Raw genomic sequence first — 18,160 nt, 5'->3', positions numbered from 1 at the left:
GATCTTTCACTTTTTGTTTTTCTCTCTGACTTGGGATTTTTATTGTTCATGAAGAAATATGTCATGGACTCCAATGAATAGGATCGCCTCTATTGTTTTACTATAAAGATTACAGTCTTCCTCTCCCAGGTCATCCATTTACCATCCATGTAAATTAAAGTTTTCTTTAAAATAAAGATAACAACTTACCTGGAAGTATTGCTGAGATGATTGACATAAGTGCAAAATAAATGGCACTATTAAAATTATGCTTAAATACCATTCGACCATTGATATAAGATTGTATTTATGTTAAGGATATATTCTACAATACATACTTCCTCTAAAGCACATTTTGAATAAGCAATGGCTATAGAATGTTATTGAGTACCTGATCATTTAAACAAAATCTAAAGATTTGGGAAATTATTTTAAAATTGAATAATTTATTTAAATTAGAATCTTTATGCAAACCAAATTGTCTTTATTATTGTGTTCTTTTTTAAAGAGAGAGAGAGAGAGAGAGAATTTTAATATTTATTTTTTTTAGTTTTCAGCGGACACAACAACTTTATGTATGTGGTGCTGAGGATCGAACCCGGGCCGCACACATGCCAGGCAAGCACACTACCGCTTGAGCCACATCCCCACCCCCTTATTATTGTATTCTGCATCCTTTATTGATTTTGGTTTAGAATAATCCTGGTTATATCCAATTAATTTGGTAGCTCTTTCTCATTTTCCTTTGCCTGGAATAAATTATGTTACTATCAGAAAAATCTGTTCAGATTAGTCAGCTTTTCATTGCCGCAACCAGATACCTGGGTTTATTTTGGTTTAAGGTTTCAGAGATTACTCCATAGTTAGCTGGCTCCATCACTGTGGGGCCCAGGTGAGGTAGAACATCATGGTGGAAGGGTATGGTAGAGGAAGGCTGCTCAGCTCATATCTGCTATGAAGCACAGAGAGTGCAAGCAGCGAGAAACATGATACAGAATCCCCAAGGCACACCCCAGTGACCCACTTCCCCCAGCCACACCCTGCTTGTCTACAGTTACCACCCAGTAGTCTATTCAAATTTTTAACACAGGAGTTTTGGGGGATACCTCATGTCCAAACCACAATACTTTCAAAATACTGAATGCCTACATCAACATAACTGTAGATCTCCAACCTTTTGAGGAATGCAAATGATACAATGCATTTCCCATAAATAATAGTCTATTTAATTAGTAGATATCTTCCTGAATGGATTATGGTGATGTACAATTTCTACAAGAACATATGTTTCCGGGGCCCAGAAGTGACTAGGGTCCTGGGATGGGTTGGTGTTCATTTGCTTATGGAGGAAGGGCAGGTACTTCAACTTGTTTCTGTAGAAATTTCCAGAAATGTTGATGCCCTCGTGGCATCAACATACCTCGCGGGACACCACCACCACCTGGCAGTCAAGCAGTACCTGTTTGAGCCCAGTGGCCACCAGGCGGGCCCAGGAGATGGCCTCAGCTGTCCAGCACCAGAACCTATCCCTCCGCCATCCTCAGCAGCCTCCCCAGGAGTTCTTCATGTATTGAAAATATTGATCCTTTGCCATTGGACTTTCCCTTGAACTCATACATGAGTCTGTGCACACTAGAAGACAATTACAACATCCAGAATTGCCCCTGCTTATCCTTGAAAGATGTTGAGAATATCCAGGGAGGTGCAGTATAATTGTATTATCCTTGGAAAGCACAAGACGACAGAGCAGAGAACAAGAGAATACAACAGAAAGGTGGGGAAACCATCATCTTGGAACAGGCTAATCCATGGACTATCGTGGGTGCAGAATCTTGGAGCCGCAGGGCTAGTTGCTGTCCTACAGCCTGTGAGAGGCTCATGGCTGAAGTTTGTTGAGGGAGACCTATGCCGGAGTATGGGAGCCAAAAATGTGACTCTTGAGCTGAAGGAACAACTTCTTATCCAGTCTACTAGGTCCAGCAAGATGGCTTTCTCTCTGGGGGTGGGCATATGGCTGAAGCCTGCCCACTTGGCCACAGTGTTTGCATCATGGATGGGCCTGTGATACAAATCATGTTGGTTAAAAGTGAAGGAAAAACAAAACCCTGAGATGTGAATGAGGATGGAAGTCACTTTTACCTGAGGATATTTGCTGAGCCTACATTAGGACCTTTGCTTTGACAACCTGTGAGGAAAAGGAAGGGAATGCAGCAGATGTGAATTTGAAGAGATTACTGCTAAGAATTCTCCAGAAATGATAAAAGGCATCTGTTCACAGATTTAAGAATTGCCCAAATCCTAAATGAGATAAATCATAAGAGATAAAACTATAGCCAACTCATGACATTGCCAAAAATGAAATACAAAGAGAGTTTTTAATAGCAGAAAAAAGAGATTACCTTCAAAGAAGTAGCAGTAAGCCTGTCAGCAAGCATGAAAGACAGAAAGCAGTTGACTGTCATATTCAAGGTGCTGAAAAAAAAAAAGCTGCCAATCTAGAATTTATATTTGGCAAAAAAATCTTCCAGGAAATGTGAAGAAAAATATTTTCCAAACAAATACAACCAAGAGCATTCTCTAACAGCAGGCTTGTAACAGACAAAATTCTAAAAGAACATTTTAGAGAAAAATGATTCCAAACTTCCAAAATATGACAAAGAGGTATCCTGAAAACCCCACAACTATTATTATTTCTAGTGGAGAAATACTGAATATTTTCTCACTAGGATCAGGAATAAGTCAAGGATGACTGCTCTCACCAACTTATTCAATGTTTGACTGGAGGCTGTAGTCAGGACAATCAGGAAAAAAAAATGAAATAAAAAGCATACAGATTGTGAGAAGTAAAACTACCCTCATTTGTAGATGACATGATCTTATATATAATATCCTTATCCTTATATCTTTACATTAAAGAAAAAAATAATAAGTGTGAAAAAACTGGTAGAGATAATAAGTGCATAGAGTCAGGTTGCAGGATACAAGGTCAATATACCAAAATTAATTGCATTTTTATATTCTTGTAGTGGAAATTCTGAAAAAAACATGAAGAAAGCTGTTCCATCCAAAACAGGATTAAGAAGAAAAAAAATACATTGAAATAAATTTCATAAAAGAAGCAAAACACTAATATACTGAAAGCTACAACAATTTGTGAAGTAAAGAAGACTAAAATATTTGAGATATCAAATATCCAATTTAAGGGTAAGGCTTTATTTTTAGAAGTGGTATTATTATGAAGTAATGACCTACTAAGGGATCCTAGGGGCTAGGGTGAGCTAATGATTCGGACTAGCTTTCATCCATATAAAGAGAGCAGGGTGAATATAAAGGTTCTGTCTGGATTGCTGCCTCATAAGGAGAGCAAAGCAAGTTTTGATAGTGTGATTTATTTTGTTCTATGACTATCTTCTCTTCTATTTAGTTGATATTTGTAGTGAAACATTTTAATTCCTGTACCTCTCACATTGGGTATATGCTACAGGTATTCCTTTGTGGTTTCCACTGAGAGATCCATTTAACAAGAGAATGGGACACCACCCTGTTAGGAATCTGCAGCAGGGTAACTTCAGTAGTGCAGAGAATGCTGCTGCTGTGCCTCTGCATCCCTGCCCCCTCAGCTGCTGATGTCACAGTGTCACATGTGTAGGCACTGTGTGTTCAATGGCGTAGAACACAGTTGGGGTTTTTGGTTATGTGGATCTCTTACATCTTGTAGGAAAAAGAAGTAGTGGCACTATAGCTTTTATGATTGCCATGAATTTGCTTTACTAGAGAACTTTCTGCCTTCATGGAGAGCTGAGTTCCTAATCTGGTGTCCAACCTGAAGGACTCCCCTCAGACAGGGATCTGGGCTCTTGTGTATCAGGTGCTGTATTTAGAATGTGTGTATGTCTCCCAAAGTTCCCGTTGACACTTCAGCCTCAAGGTGATGGCATTGAGAATTGGGTCTTAAGGAGGTGGTTAGTCCATGAGGCTCCAACCTCAGAGATGGAAGGCATACCTGAAGAGTGCTTCTCCCCTGTGTGCAAGGACCTGAACTTGGGAGCACCCTGCCTCAGTCTCCCCAGCTGCTGGGATTACAGGCATATGCCAATGTGCATAGCTGTGTGGCAGTGTTTTAATGAGCTTTCCCATCACTGTGGCCAAGACACCGGACAAGAGCAAGTCAGAGTAGGAAATGTTTACTTGGGATCAGGGGTTTGGAGGAATAAGACCATCGATGGATGACTCAATTGCTCTGGGCCTAAGGTGAAGCAGCCTGTCATGGGGGAAGGGCCCAGCAGAGGAAAAATCTGCTCACCTGAGGGCAGCAGAGCCAGAGGCAGAGCCAGAGACAGAAAGAAGGTGGGGTGAGGGCCAGAGGGATGAGGCACCCTTCCAGGGCAAGGCCTCAGTAACCCACCTCCTCCAGCCATGTCCGTCTTGCCTACAGTAAGCATTCAGGCAGCCCACTGAATGTAGGGTGGAGTGATAAGGTTACAGCTCTCCCAGTCCCACCGTTTCACCTCTGGATACTCCTGCATTAGCACAGGAGCCTGTGCGGGGGACACCTCAACTCTGAGCCATAATAGACTGTGATGCTCTCAATCTGGGACACAGAGGCGGGAGGACACCACATTGAAGCCCTACCCCAGCAACTTAGTAAGACAAGTCTTCAGAAAACAAAGAAACATGAAGGAAATTTGGGAGGCTAGGGAAGTACTGCAGCTGTAGAGCATTTTCCTCACGTGCCGGGAGGCCCGGGGTTCAATGGCCAGTATTCGGCCAAAGAACAAACAAAAAAGCAGGGCCTCTTGAGAGAAGAAGGTGGTCAACTCTCTGCCCCTCCCATATCATATGAGGATACGGCAGCAAGGCACTTTGACCTTGGACTTGCCAGTCTCTGGAATGGTGGGAAGTGGATTTCTATTGTTAATAATCTACCCAGTGTAAAGGGTTTTGTTAACAGCAGCAGGAAGGGACCCAGGTGTATGGGAACATCTCCATTTCTTCGCCCTGTGGGAAGGACACTTTAGCTGGTTTTAGGATTATGGCCTTTCTCCTTTGATCCCCCATCACTTTGAACCTATCAACCCATGCCTTTTGCATTCCAGGCTTTCTAGTGAGAAATGGGATGAGGACATTGTGGGGAAATGATGATGAACCCTCCCTCCCTCCCTCCGTCTCAACCCCATAGGTGTCAATGCCTAGCTCTAGAGCATCTTAGGCAGCAGAGAGTTTTCCTTACAGCATCCTGGTGTGGGTAAAGCACCACCTGTCCCTTGGACCCCCAGTCATTGGGAGTTGGAAGAAAGAGGAATTGATTACTTTGGGTGTACAGAGGATGAGGTCTTTAAAAGCTGAAAGTTATTACGGATTTTCAGACTTCAAATGCAAAGACCATCAAAGCATCCTAGTGGTTTTCGTCCCTAAACAGGCAAATATCAGTCTGCCCAACCCAGGGAAACAAAAGCCTTCTGGGTCCTTTCTTCTTATCATGGAAGTCAAAGAGGTCCTGGAGACCCCAAAGTGAGATGACCCCTGGGGGCTATGCCCAGGTGCAACTGGGTCATTTCTTGCTCCGACCTCACAAGGAGCCACTTGAGGTAATCCCAAACACCTGCTATATAAGTGCATGGCTGCGGGTGGGTTTTGTCCATAAGTATAGGAAGCTCTTGGTAGTGACCTGTCGGACTCTCAGATAGTTGGGCTTTTGGTGGTTGGTGGTTGGTGGTTGGTGTTTGTGGTGATTTGCTGTTGGTTTTTTGATTTGAGTGTTTTGTTTGTTTGTTTGTTTGTCTTGTGTTTTGCTATCTGGTTGTTGTTTTTGGTGTTTTGTTTGGGTTTGTTATTTTCTTTTTTTAGCTAGCATCCTTAGTTGGTGTTCCAGCTTAGGGATGCGCAGAGAGAGTAGTGAGAGTAGAGAGGAACACAAGGGCCCAGTTCCTGCTATGAGAGGGCCCTGACGGACCATTACCAAGTCCTGAGGGCCACTGGGGAGGAGAGCTTTGGGCAGGTGGTACTAGCCCGCCATATCCTGACAGGGACAGAGGTGGTGGCGAAAGTAGTGTCAAAGACAAGAGAGGAAGGAGCACGTGCTAGGCGAACGGGAGGGGTTCATGGCCATGGAGCACCGCAACGTGATCAAGCTCTTCCAGGTCATCGAGACCATGGACAATGTGTATCTTGTCATGGAGCATGCAGGTGGGGGACATCTCCAGCGTCACATCCCGCAGCCCGGTAGCCTACTGGAGGAGAAGGTCCGCAAAGTGTTCAGGGCGATGGTGCAAGTCGGGCATCATTGCCACAGAAGGGCTTCGCGCACCTCGACTTGAAGCCACAGAACTTCGCGGTGGATGCCAGGGGTCGCTACCTCAAGCTCATCGACTTTGGCTTGAGCATGAGCTTCATGCCTGGGCAGAAGCTGAAGGAGTTCCAGGGCACGCTCCCCGTACTGCCCCCGAAATCTTAAAAAGGAAGGTGTTCGAGGGCCCTCCTGTGGATGTCTGGAGCCTGGGCGTCACCCTCTATTTTCTCCTCACTGGGAAAAGGCCCTTCAGGGCGAGCACCAGGAAGAGGCTGCGGAGGCAGATCTTGCAAGGAAGCTGTCACATCCCATGACACGTGTCTCATCCAGCTCGCAGCCTCATCCAGCAAATTCTGAGGGTGGACCCCACGCAGAGGCCCACCCTAGAGCAGGTAATGGGGCACCCGTGGCTGAGTCAGGTGGAGGACTCCTCACCCAGTCGTCGCAGCCAGCCACTCCCCAAGTAGCAGCTGGATCCCACCATCATGACCCTCATGTTCGACATGGGTTACAACCCCTATAAGGCCTGGTTGTCCCTGGCAAATCTCCAGTTTGATGAGGCCATGGCCACCTACCTCCTCCTCCAGCACCAGAGAAGCCAGGGAACTGGATGCGGACTCTGGGTGGCGAAGCCTGTGGGTCCTGGGGTGGTTGGGCCTCGCCCAGGCCCCGCCACAGATCCTCCCAGTGTCCGCCCCAGCGAGCCTGCCCTTGCCTTGCCCCGTGAGCAGCAGCGGCTGGAGGTGGCCTGGCCTTCAGGGCAGAAGGGCACTGCACCAAGTGCCAGCGTGCCTTCCATTCCTCTTGGCTTCCTCCACGTGAAGACATCCTCTGCCAGCCCAGGCCCCCAGCAGGACCTCCGGCCCCAGTGGCGTGTGTACCTCAGGCCCAACTCTCGAGGGCAGGTGGCAGAAGGAGGCAGCTCGGCCTCCCAGGATCTAACCACTGGACAAGCCCATGAGACAAGCAGGGGCTGGAGGGGGCTCATCAGGACGATGGCCACCTGCCTGGATCAGCTCTGCTGCTGTGGGCCGTGCTTCCAAGGGCCCATGGGCCAAACAAGGGTGGCTCCAATGGCCAGAGGCCACAGACCCCCTAGATGGCCCCAGTGAACGTGCCTCCATGAGACAGACCGACCATTGTACAGTCAGAAGACCCTGGCATGTCTGAGCATCCGGACATCGTGGTGCACCCACCGGTCAGGAAGCTTCTCCATGTGGATTCCAGCCAGGAGCTCACCCTGATCCACAGGGACTCTCCTCTGCCCCCACCTGCCAGCCACATCAGAGACTCTTTCCCCTCAGACTCTTCCCCTGTCCTGCTCTTCTCTGCCATATCAGAGATGGTCTTAATATAATTTCTGTTTCTCACAGATTGATAAAAAAAAGAACATATGTTTCATTGAGATTTATTAGTTTAGGTTTGTATATAATATTATTTTAAATTACAGCCACCAACTATTATTCATTTATTTATTTTTCATATTATTTTTATTTTCTCACTTTTCATAATTAGATTTATCTAGTCATACTTATTTCATAGTTAATTATTCTAATGTTTTTCTGGTTTCTGTCTGTTTTTCTCTTGATTTTACTTTTAAGTCCCTCTATATAACTGTTTATATAATTCTAGCTTTATTTCATTACAATGTTATTTTGTTTCCAAAGTATTTTCCATAGTGTTTTTAAAGTTTTGAAAACAATGTCTTATTAAATATTTATGAATTAATTTTTTTCTTCGCCCTAATAAGAAAATAATCAAAACCTATTTATCATTATTGTCATATGATGCTGTACATTATTTCTGAATTTGAACTATCTGGAATTTGTTTTTGATTGAAAATATGGATTAAGATTCTAATTTTTTCCCATTAAGTGCACTTAGGAGTTGTGATACTATTTGTTTAACAAATTATTATATTTTCACTGACTCATAACATCACATTTATTACAAAATAATGGCATTTGTATTAGTATAGATTTTTGTGTCTATTTATCGGCTTTTCATTTTATTTAATTGCTAGATCTGACATCAGTACCACACTTATAATATTCATGGCTTAATAATTAATTTCAATAGCTGTAACCAACATTGACATCCTTACACATTTGCTTTTTTTCTTTAACTTATTCTCCAATATCAGTCAACAATAAATATCTTCCATATTCTTGATTAACAATCTTTGCACCTTGACTTTCACTAGTATACATCCTTTTGATTTTACTTTATATAATTCTTTTTAGTCCTCTGTAAATGTATTCCTCCTATATTTAACCTGTGCAAATGTTTTATATAATAGACATACTGTAAGACAAACTGAATTTATTGCTTTTATCTAATTATAATAGTAATAAAGTTATTCACAATTTCAGTACCTCAGAAATGTCCAATTCAGACTTCCAATTTTGGCAAAAAAAAAAAAAAAAACTGATTTGTATAAGACCTACATTCCCATTGAATAACTAAAAAAGTTTTATGAATAAAAAAACCCAAAACTGTGGTAAACATTAGGAAACTCTGAAAACATTTAGAATTTGAGTGACCAAAACCCTAGAGAGAAGAAAAATATGCCATCAGCCTAACATGCAGTGTCATTGTTCCCCTTGAAGTATTTGTTATTTGGAGGTTGGAGCTGAAAGTCTGAGAAGCGAAACAGAAAACTGCAGCTAAAATTTGGAAAAAATTAGCAGAATTTTCAGAAGTCTTATTGTATGAGAAGACAAAATTCAGTTGAAGACCTACCAAGTATGAGGGCTGTGGAAGATAACCCAGACATTCTATTGGGATCCCAGAACATTATATCCTAGGAATACCAAAAAATGGAAAATAGATTACCCCTCATATGAATTGAAACTTATGTTTTCAACAACTTGTTCATCTGAGATAAGGTGCTTATCTCCCAAATTAGGCTAACAGTTAGAAACAAACACATATTTTTTGGAAAAAGACGCTATATCTTTGGCTCATATTAGCCTAAATATGTGTGTACACATTGGAATTAAAAACAAAAGGTATAGCAAACTTTCTTAAATAAAAAGTTTCAGTATGAAATAATTGAAAGAGAAAAAATAAGCAGTATGAGTAGAACTATATATGATCAATATATTGAAGTTAACATAATTGTTCTTTAAAATAAATTGTTTTTTTAAATAGATGACAAATATTTTTTTTTTTTTTAAATAAAACTGAAATTCATTAAAAAGAGCAAGAAGGGGGGATCCAAGATGGTGGGCCAGAAGGCGATAGCATTCTGAATCACTTTGTGACCTAGGGTTCAAGTATTGACAATATTGCTTCTCTGTGAGTGATATTCCTCCCCCTGCACAGGAAGCACAGTGCCCTCCAGGGCTCCAGGACTTAGCCTCACAGTAGGTCTCCCAACTACTCACCCATGCGGGACTACCGAGTACTCAGTGAGACCATTGATGGCAGCATCATCTGCAAAAACTTTAGGCCACCCACCGGAGCAGAAAGCACAGACGCTACTCCCACACAGGACACCTGGCAGCTTCCCACAAGTAGGAACTCTTGCTGCCACCCTCATGTGGATTCCTATTTACCAACATGGGGCTCCCCTGGTCACCCCCATCTTGGGACTCTGCAGTAACAGAGATAGTCCCCTGTGCACAATGACCTGCCTTCACCCAATAACCTCACACAGGCTCTGAAGTCAGCCAACATCCACACACTGCATGCCACAGAGCTGTCTCTGAACTCATTGGCCAACACCATCGCCCAGCTACCCCCAATCAATCGGACACCCCATCATTGAAAACAGGCGCCTTCATGTTGGGCCACCTTCATCACCGTCTTCAGTGGGGGCAACTCCCAGGCTGGAACTCCAGCTGGCCAGGTACCCAGTTTCTAACTACCCCCCTCTCAAAGCAGCTGCTACCCTGGCACAGTAACAACCTGGTTGCCTTCACCATCCTGAGGGTGGAGATACCAGCTAACAACAGAAGACCCCACCTATTGGATGAGAAGGGAAGCAGGAAAGATACTGATCTCCAACCAAAATAATACCTGTTTCTTTCTTCAAGATTTATTTTTCCCTCTGCCTCTCTATTCTCCTGCCCTCACATCCCTTAACATATGTGAAACCAAGGACATGAATTAGGATTTTGAGGACTGGGAAGTCTGAATAGTATATTATAGTTGTGTTGTATATTCTCTTTTTCTTTTTTCCACCAATTTCTACTATTTTGATATTTTTAATTTTTCTTAATATATGTGTATTTGTTTTATGAACTCTACTTTCTTCCCAAAATTACTTCCTCTGCCTTGTCCTGCTACTAATCTTTAGATTTCTCTTTCACACTTCCTAAAATTAATAACTCTATATCCTCACCTCCTACCTCCTCATCCCCAGTTCTTTGTACACCATCAGAAACTGTAAATTCTTTTATAAACCTACTGAGTATATTGTAGATAATAATTGAATTCACCATTTCTGTACATTGTGACCAAACTGTAAACGTCTTAACAGCAAACATTTGTTTTTAGGGTGTATATTGTTTATATTGGGATCTGTCAACATTGTCTTTCACCTCAAAGGAGAGATATTGGATCCCTACAGGATACTATAAGCCTATAGGGTAAAAAAAAAAGTGACACCTCAGATCCCCAGTGCTAGAAGTGAAACAAACAATATGAAAAGACAAGGGAAGAAAGTGCCCCATACAAATCAAGATACCACATTATTAGAATAAAATATTGTGCACCATGATCAAGTCGGTTCATCCCAGGGATGCAAGGTTGGTTCAACATATGGAACTCAATAAATGTAATTCATCACATCAATATACTTAAAGTTAAGAACCATATGTTCATCTCAATAGATGCCTAAAAAGCATATGACAAAATACAGCGCCCTTTCATGTTAAAAAACACTAGAAAAACTAGGAATAACAGGAACATATCTCAACATTGTAAAAGCTATCTATGCTAAGCCTCAGTCCAACATCATTCTAAATGGAGAAAAATTGAAATCATTCCCTCTAAAATCTGGAAAAACACAGGAATGCCCTCTTTCACCACCTCTATTTAACATACTTCTTAAAACACTGGCCAGAGCAATTAGATGAAAGAAATTAAAAAGATACAGATAGAAAAATAAGAACATTAATTAGCAATATTTGCGGATGATATGATTCTATACCTAGAAGACCCAAAAAATTCCATCAGAAAACTTCGAGAAGTAGTAAATGAATTTAGCAAAGTATCAAGATACAAAATCAACACTCATAAATCAAAGACATTTCTGTATACCAGTGACAAATCCTCAGATGAATTTCATAATTGCTTTTTCTATTTCTATGAGCAATGTCATTGGGATTTTGATTGGAAATGCATTAAATCTGTATAGTGATTTTGGTCATTTTGACAATATTAATTCTTCCTATCCAAGAACAAGGGAGATCTTTCCATCTTATAAGGTATTTTTAAATTTCTTTCTTTAGTGTTCTGTAGTTTTCATTGTAGAAGTCTTTCTCTTCTTTTGTTAGGTTGATTCCCAATTATTTTATTTTATTTTGAGGCTATTGTAACTGGGGTAGTTTTCCTTGTTTCCCTTTCTGATGATCGGAATATATAGTGGTTGATAATGTTGCAAACTGAAAATTGAAATCATTAAGGATAGATTCAAGAATTGTTGCAAATCCTAATCAAGATGATTTATAATAATTTTATAATAATTTTCTTTATAAGAAAATCACATTAAGGCTCATCAGACAAAGAATATAGAAGTTATCAAAAGTAAACAGACATATTACTTTAAAAGAGAAAACAAACAAACATAATGACTTTAGGTTATTATTTTTTATTTTTTACAGAATAAATCAAAACCAGAAGCAAAGTGTTACATGTTGAAAAATACTTGCTGTAACCCAAGGAAATTAGAAACCATGAGAATGAATGTTGAAATTAAAGCTTTTTTTTTTTTTTTCTACTAAGGATTGAACCCAGGGGCACGTAAACACTGAGCCACATCCCTAGCCAATTTTTACATTTTATTTAGAGACAGGGTCTCACTGAGTTGTTTAGGCCCTTGCTAAATTGCTAAGGCTGGCTTTGAACTCATGATCCTCCCGTCTCCGCCTCCCAAAATGCTGGGATTATAGGAGTGTACCACCATAGCCAGCCTATATTAGGGCATTTTTGAACAAAGCAAAATTGAGAGAAATTTTTCCTGGTACATTCACACAATAATAATACTGAAACAAGTTCTTAAAGTCTACAAATATGCTGCCCAATAAGAGCATGAAAGTGTAGAAAGAAACAAAAATTATGAAGAGAATATAAAATGTGGTAAATGTAAGTGAATGTCAGGTGAGTAATACTGTAATTCCACTTATACATTACAAACAATGTGTAGAATTAAAACACATAATAATACTAAAAGATGGAAAAGAATTCAATTAATAGCATGACAGGATATTTTTACTTATTGAAAAAATAGAGGAAGTGAAGAAGCAGCCCGGCGCTCTGTGGAGCGATCCTAGCAGACGTGTGCAGCCCCGCGTGGCCGCAGCCTGAGAGCGCGCGGTCCAGCCCTGTGCTTCTTCCTGCTGCTGCTCTGTCCTGCGCAGGGTCTCACTAAATTGCTTAGGGCCTGACTAAATTGGCTTCAAACTTGGGATCGTCCTGCTTCAGCCTCCAGAGCCACTGGGATTACAGGCATACACCCAGGTCTGCAGTCCTTTTACCTCAAGGCTAATAGCCCTGATGGGTGCCTCCACTCTAGGGCAATTGGAATAGATCAAAGATTGTGAATTGCCGCAGTCTGGCTGGGCACAAATCACGAGCCACTGAAGCAGGAACAAACTTTATTTTTAAACTGCAGGAAAACACTTCACACAGCTCCCGGGGAATCCTCCCGAACGCGCCAGGAGGCTTGTCCAGGAACCCCCAGCCGGAAATATCTCTCCCGGAAATCCCTCCTCCTGCACTTCCCCAACCAATGGGAACTCTCGGGGAATCCCCGGAAATCCCCATGAGAACTCCAAAATAGTGCGAGAACTCAAAAGTTGCGGCAGAGGCGGATAGTAATGCCTCGCCTGTCAATCAATACTGTTGGCAAAATGCCAGGGGCCATACAGACTTGGCCGTGGCTCTCAGCATCTCCCCCTTTTTGTTTAATTAAACAACAAGCAATGTGGCTTAGGGACCGTGCCTGTTAGGCAGTCCAATTCAACATATGGTCCTTACCCGTCATCGGATGAACTGACCTCTAGGCGTCAGCCTCCTGTCTTAGGTTGGTACCACTGCAATTGGATCATACCCGTCACTGACTACCGGTCCAGCATACAGCCATACTTGTGGATAGGCCTTTGCACCAGTGGGGGGTGAGGTTCTTTGCCTCACCTCTGTTGGCCCCCAAATTTTAGACCATCACTAGTAGAAGGGAGGAGGATGCAAAATGCCATGACACTAAGCCAATTGAGGGCTCCTTTGAAAAATTGTACCACCGGTGACACCATCAGCAAAAATACTCCAGCACTACCACAATTCGCTGTACCAACAGATAGTTCACAATACATACAAATGATACATAGTCCAGGCAAGGTCTGCAAGCAATTCAAAGCAGAGGAATCTGTCAATATGTCCATTTCCTCCCAAAGTAAATCAACTCCTTAATTGAGCATTACTTGTTGAGTTATTATTCATTGATGCATCAGTTTTTACAGTTTGTTGTGATAACTATCGAAGAAGCTGTAGTTTGGTTTTATCTTTGTCTTCACCGGCACTGGGATGAAGATAGGAATTCTGGCAATGATGCTAAGAAAAAAATTATGTAACATTCCAACAGGCACTAAGAAAACAATTTTTTGAACAATTTACATTATCCTGAACAGAATTATTAAATATAATGAGAAGGAAAGGTGAAAGTAAACAAACAGATCTGTTAACCTCCTTATTTGTTCACATATTAAAACAATTTTCAACAGCTGTTTACCCAATCTAAATTAAACCATTAAAATCACATGAATAAAAAAAATTCGGATCCATTTATTCATGAGCGCTCCTCATATATGATATATGGACATACACACATACAGACATACAACACAAAACAGAAGTGTGCACACATAACATACAACACATAAGACAATAGTAAAGGCCTTGTAGCTTTACCTAGGTGAAATCTCCATTGCAATGCTTAAAAACTCCACAGTCAAAAAATAAAACTGATCAGAAAAACATTAACCTAGGTCTGTATGAGCTCAAAAATAAAATAGAACTTTATGATGTGGGAAAAGGCAAATAATAAAATAAATATTGAAAAAAACATCCTGGTTAATCACCGTCGCAGATGTAAGAATAGCCAAACTGGAGTTCTGGATATCAGCTGTTATGGATTTGAGTCAAATCATCTTCCTTTTGGCCTGTAGAAATTGTTTTAGTTAATCTCTCTGGAATCCAAATCGGCTGCTGTTCTCCCTGTGGAAAAACACAAACAGAACCCCGACTCCAGACAATCACTGGGTCAGGACCTTTCCATTGTCCTGTTAGAATATCCTTCCAAAGTACCTTAGGCTTATGTACATTTTTTGGACACATATGCCTTTCCGCAGCACTAAGCCCTGAGGAATCCAAATTTAAAAAGTTTAGAGTAAAAAGGGTTATTTTAAGTTTATCTTTGGGTGACATATACCCCTTTCCAATTCCCTCTTTTTGCTTTAGTAAGTACATTTTAATAGTTTGATGAGCTCTTTCAACTATGCCTTGTCCCTGTGGATTGTATGGAATTCCTGTTATATGAGTAATGCCAAATGATGAGCAAAATTGTTTAAAAGAGGTAGAAATATAACCAGGACCATTATCTGTTTTTAACTGTTTTGGAACGCCCACAGTGGCAAAATTTTGTAAGCAATGAGCTATAACATCTTTAGTTTTTTCTCCGGAATGAAGGGAGCCCATCAAAAATCCGGAAGAAGTATCAACTGTAACATGCAAATATTTTAATTTTCCAAATTGTGGCAAGTGTGTGACGTCCATCTGCCAAATATGGTTAGGTATCAGTCCTCTAGGATTGACTCCAAGATTAACTTGTGGTAAAAAGGTCACACAATTTTGACATTGTTTTATTATTTGTCTAGCTTGTTCCTTAGTTATTTTAAAACGCTTTTGTAAAGTATTAGCATTGACATGGAACCTTTTATGAAAATGTGTAGCTTCTTCTAGTGTAGAGAAAATATGTATGTCATGTGTAGTTTTATCTGCTAAATCGTTGCCCAAACTAAGGGCTCCAGGCAATCCTGTATGTGCTCTGATATGTCCTATAAAGAATGGATCTTTTCTGTCCCAGATTACACTTTGTATAGCAGAAAACAAAGAGAAAACAGTAGAGGAAGGGGAAATCCTGCCAGCATCTTCAAGGGATACTATAGCATTAACTACATACTGACTATCAGAGAATAAATTAAATACAGAATCTTTAAACATCACAAAAGCTTGTAAAACTGCATTAAGCTCTACCTTTTGAGCTGATTGTTTGGGTACTAAAAATGTAAAAGTTTGATCAGGGGTAACTACTGCTGCTGTACCATTATTTGACCCATCAGTGAATACATTTGGAGCATTCATGATAGGGGTTTTTCTTGTCATTTTTGGAAAAACTACAGGATGCGAAGACCAAAAAGACAACAAAGGATTAGATGGTAAGTGATTATCAAATGAAACATTAGATTTACACATGATTATTGCCCAAGTATTTAACTCATTAGCTAACTCATCAATTTGATCCATAGTATATGGAGTAATAATTTTATTGGGAGAAATTCCAAACACTCCCTTTGCTGCTTTTATTCCTTTGAGTATTAATTGTCCTACAGCCTCAGGATACCTAGTAAGAATAGTGTTAGGAGAATAAGATAAATGTATCCACAATAATGGACCTTCTTGCCAAAATACTCCTGTAGGAATATTTTTTGTTGGTATTACAATAAATAATAAAGGCAAAGTTATATCAATTCTATCCAAATGCATATTTTCCATATATGTTTCAATAATTTTTAATGCCTTTCTTGCTTCAGGCGTTAACATGCGGGGTGAATTTGGATCTGATGGACCTTTTAGGATATCAAATAAAGGTCCCAACTCTCCTGTTGGTATGCCTAGATAAGGCCTTATCCAATTTATGTCTCCTAATAACTTTTGAAAGTCGTTAAGTGATTTGAGTTGATCTACTCGTATTTGAATTTTTGGTGGACGGACCATGGTTGAGGATAATAGAACTCCTAAATAATTAATTGGAAAATTTAATTGTACTTTATCTATTGCTATCTCTAGATTATAATTTTTTAATAAATTTGTAAGTGTGGCATAACATTCTAGCAATGTGTTTTTATCTTTGTGTGCTAACAATACATCATCCATATAGTGAAATATTTGTAGTTTAGGATTTTGATTTCTAAGTGGCTGGATTGCTTTGTTAACATAAATTTGACACATAGTTGGGCTGTTAGCCATCCCTTGAGGGAGTACTTTCCATTCATATCTCTGATCAGGACCTTCATGATTCAGTGCAGGGATAGTAAATGCAAAATGTGGACTATCCTCAGGATGAATTGGAATTGAAAAAAAACAATCTTTAATATCTATAGCTAAAACGTACCAGGTTTTTGGCAAAGCAGACAATTGAGGAATCCCTGATTGAGCAGGTCCCATAATAACCATCTCATTATTAATGGCTCTTAAATCTTGCAATAATCTCCATTTACCAGATTTCTTTTTAATGACAAAAATGGGAGTATTGTAAGGAGATACGGAAGGTTGTATATGTCCCTCCGCTAATTGTTGTTTGACCAGGTCATGGGCTGCTTGTATCTTTTCTTTAGTCAGGGGCCACTGAGGAACCCATACTGGTCTATCTGATTTCCAAGTAATTTTTATTGCCTCAGTGACCCCTTCTGAAAACCCAGTCCATGTCTATTTATTCCCTGATCTATCTGAATTGGTGCTGCTATGCCTTGTTCTCCTAATCTTTTTTCTTTCCTGAAACCTTGTCTAGCCCTAATAGTGGGCGCATTTGGATTGATGTTATTTGTTAATGTCAAACCTAATTGATCTAGGACATCTCGTCCCCATAAATTTATAGGAAGATGATCCAATACATATGGCTGTATAGTTCCTTCACATCCTTCAGGATCCTTCCAATCTAATACCATTGCACTTCTATGGGGATTAGTCGCCACTCCTAGGCCTCGAAGCGTTTGAGTGGCTTGTTGTAACGGCCAATGTTTTGGCCATTCTTGACGAGATATGATGCTAAGGTCTGCACCTGTATCCAGTAGTCCATTAAATTCATGTCCTTGAATATTTAGTTTTAGCATGGGACGAGAATCTAAATTTAAAGACAGCATAGCCCAATCTACACCTGTGGAGCCTAATCCCCTGGAACCTCTTTCTATAGTACTACTGGAAAATTTATCATGTAGGCTGGGTATTATTAATAACTGTGCTATTCTATCTCCTGGTGAAATTACTGATATACCCTTTGGAGAGCTAGCTATAATTTTTATTTCACCTTCATAATCGGGATCAATTACCCCGGGACTTATCATAAGTCCTTTTAGCGTAGAAGAACTGCGTCCTAACAATAAGCCTACTGTTCCTTGGGGAAGAGGTCCTTTTACTCCTGTGGGAATGATTTGAACTCCCATCTCTGGAGTTAGTACTGCTCTGGCGGAGGCGCAGATGTCCAACCCTGCGCTTCCTCTGGTTCGTCTGATGAGAGATCTGATGGATAATGTGTCCTGGGCACTACCCTGATGGTGTTGCTGGGTTCCTCCATGGTGTTTCTGGGTTCCTCCAGTGCCCCGTACATTTGTGGTCGTGGGCCCCGGAGCATTGGGCCCCCCTGTCCGTTTTTTGGCAATGGAGCTCGATGCC

This window comes from Marmota monax, unplaced genomic scaffold (genome assembly GCF_021218885.2).
Source record: "Marmota monax isolate L192 unplaced genomic scaffold, Marmota_monax_Labrador192_F-V1.1 WCK01_AAM20220418_F8-fsc00070, whole genome shotgun sequence".
In the NCBI taxonomy this organism is placed as follows: Eukaryota; Metazoa; Chordata; class Mammalia; order Rodentia; family Sciuridae; genus Marmota; species Marmota monax.
The sequence above is the reverse complement of the archived record's forward strand: the minus strand, read 5'-3'. Positions refer to the sequence as shown.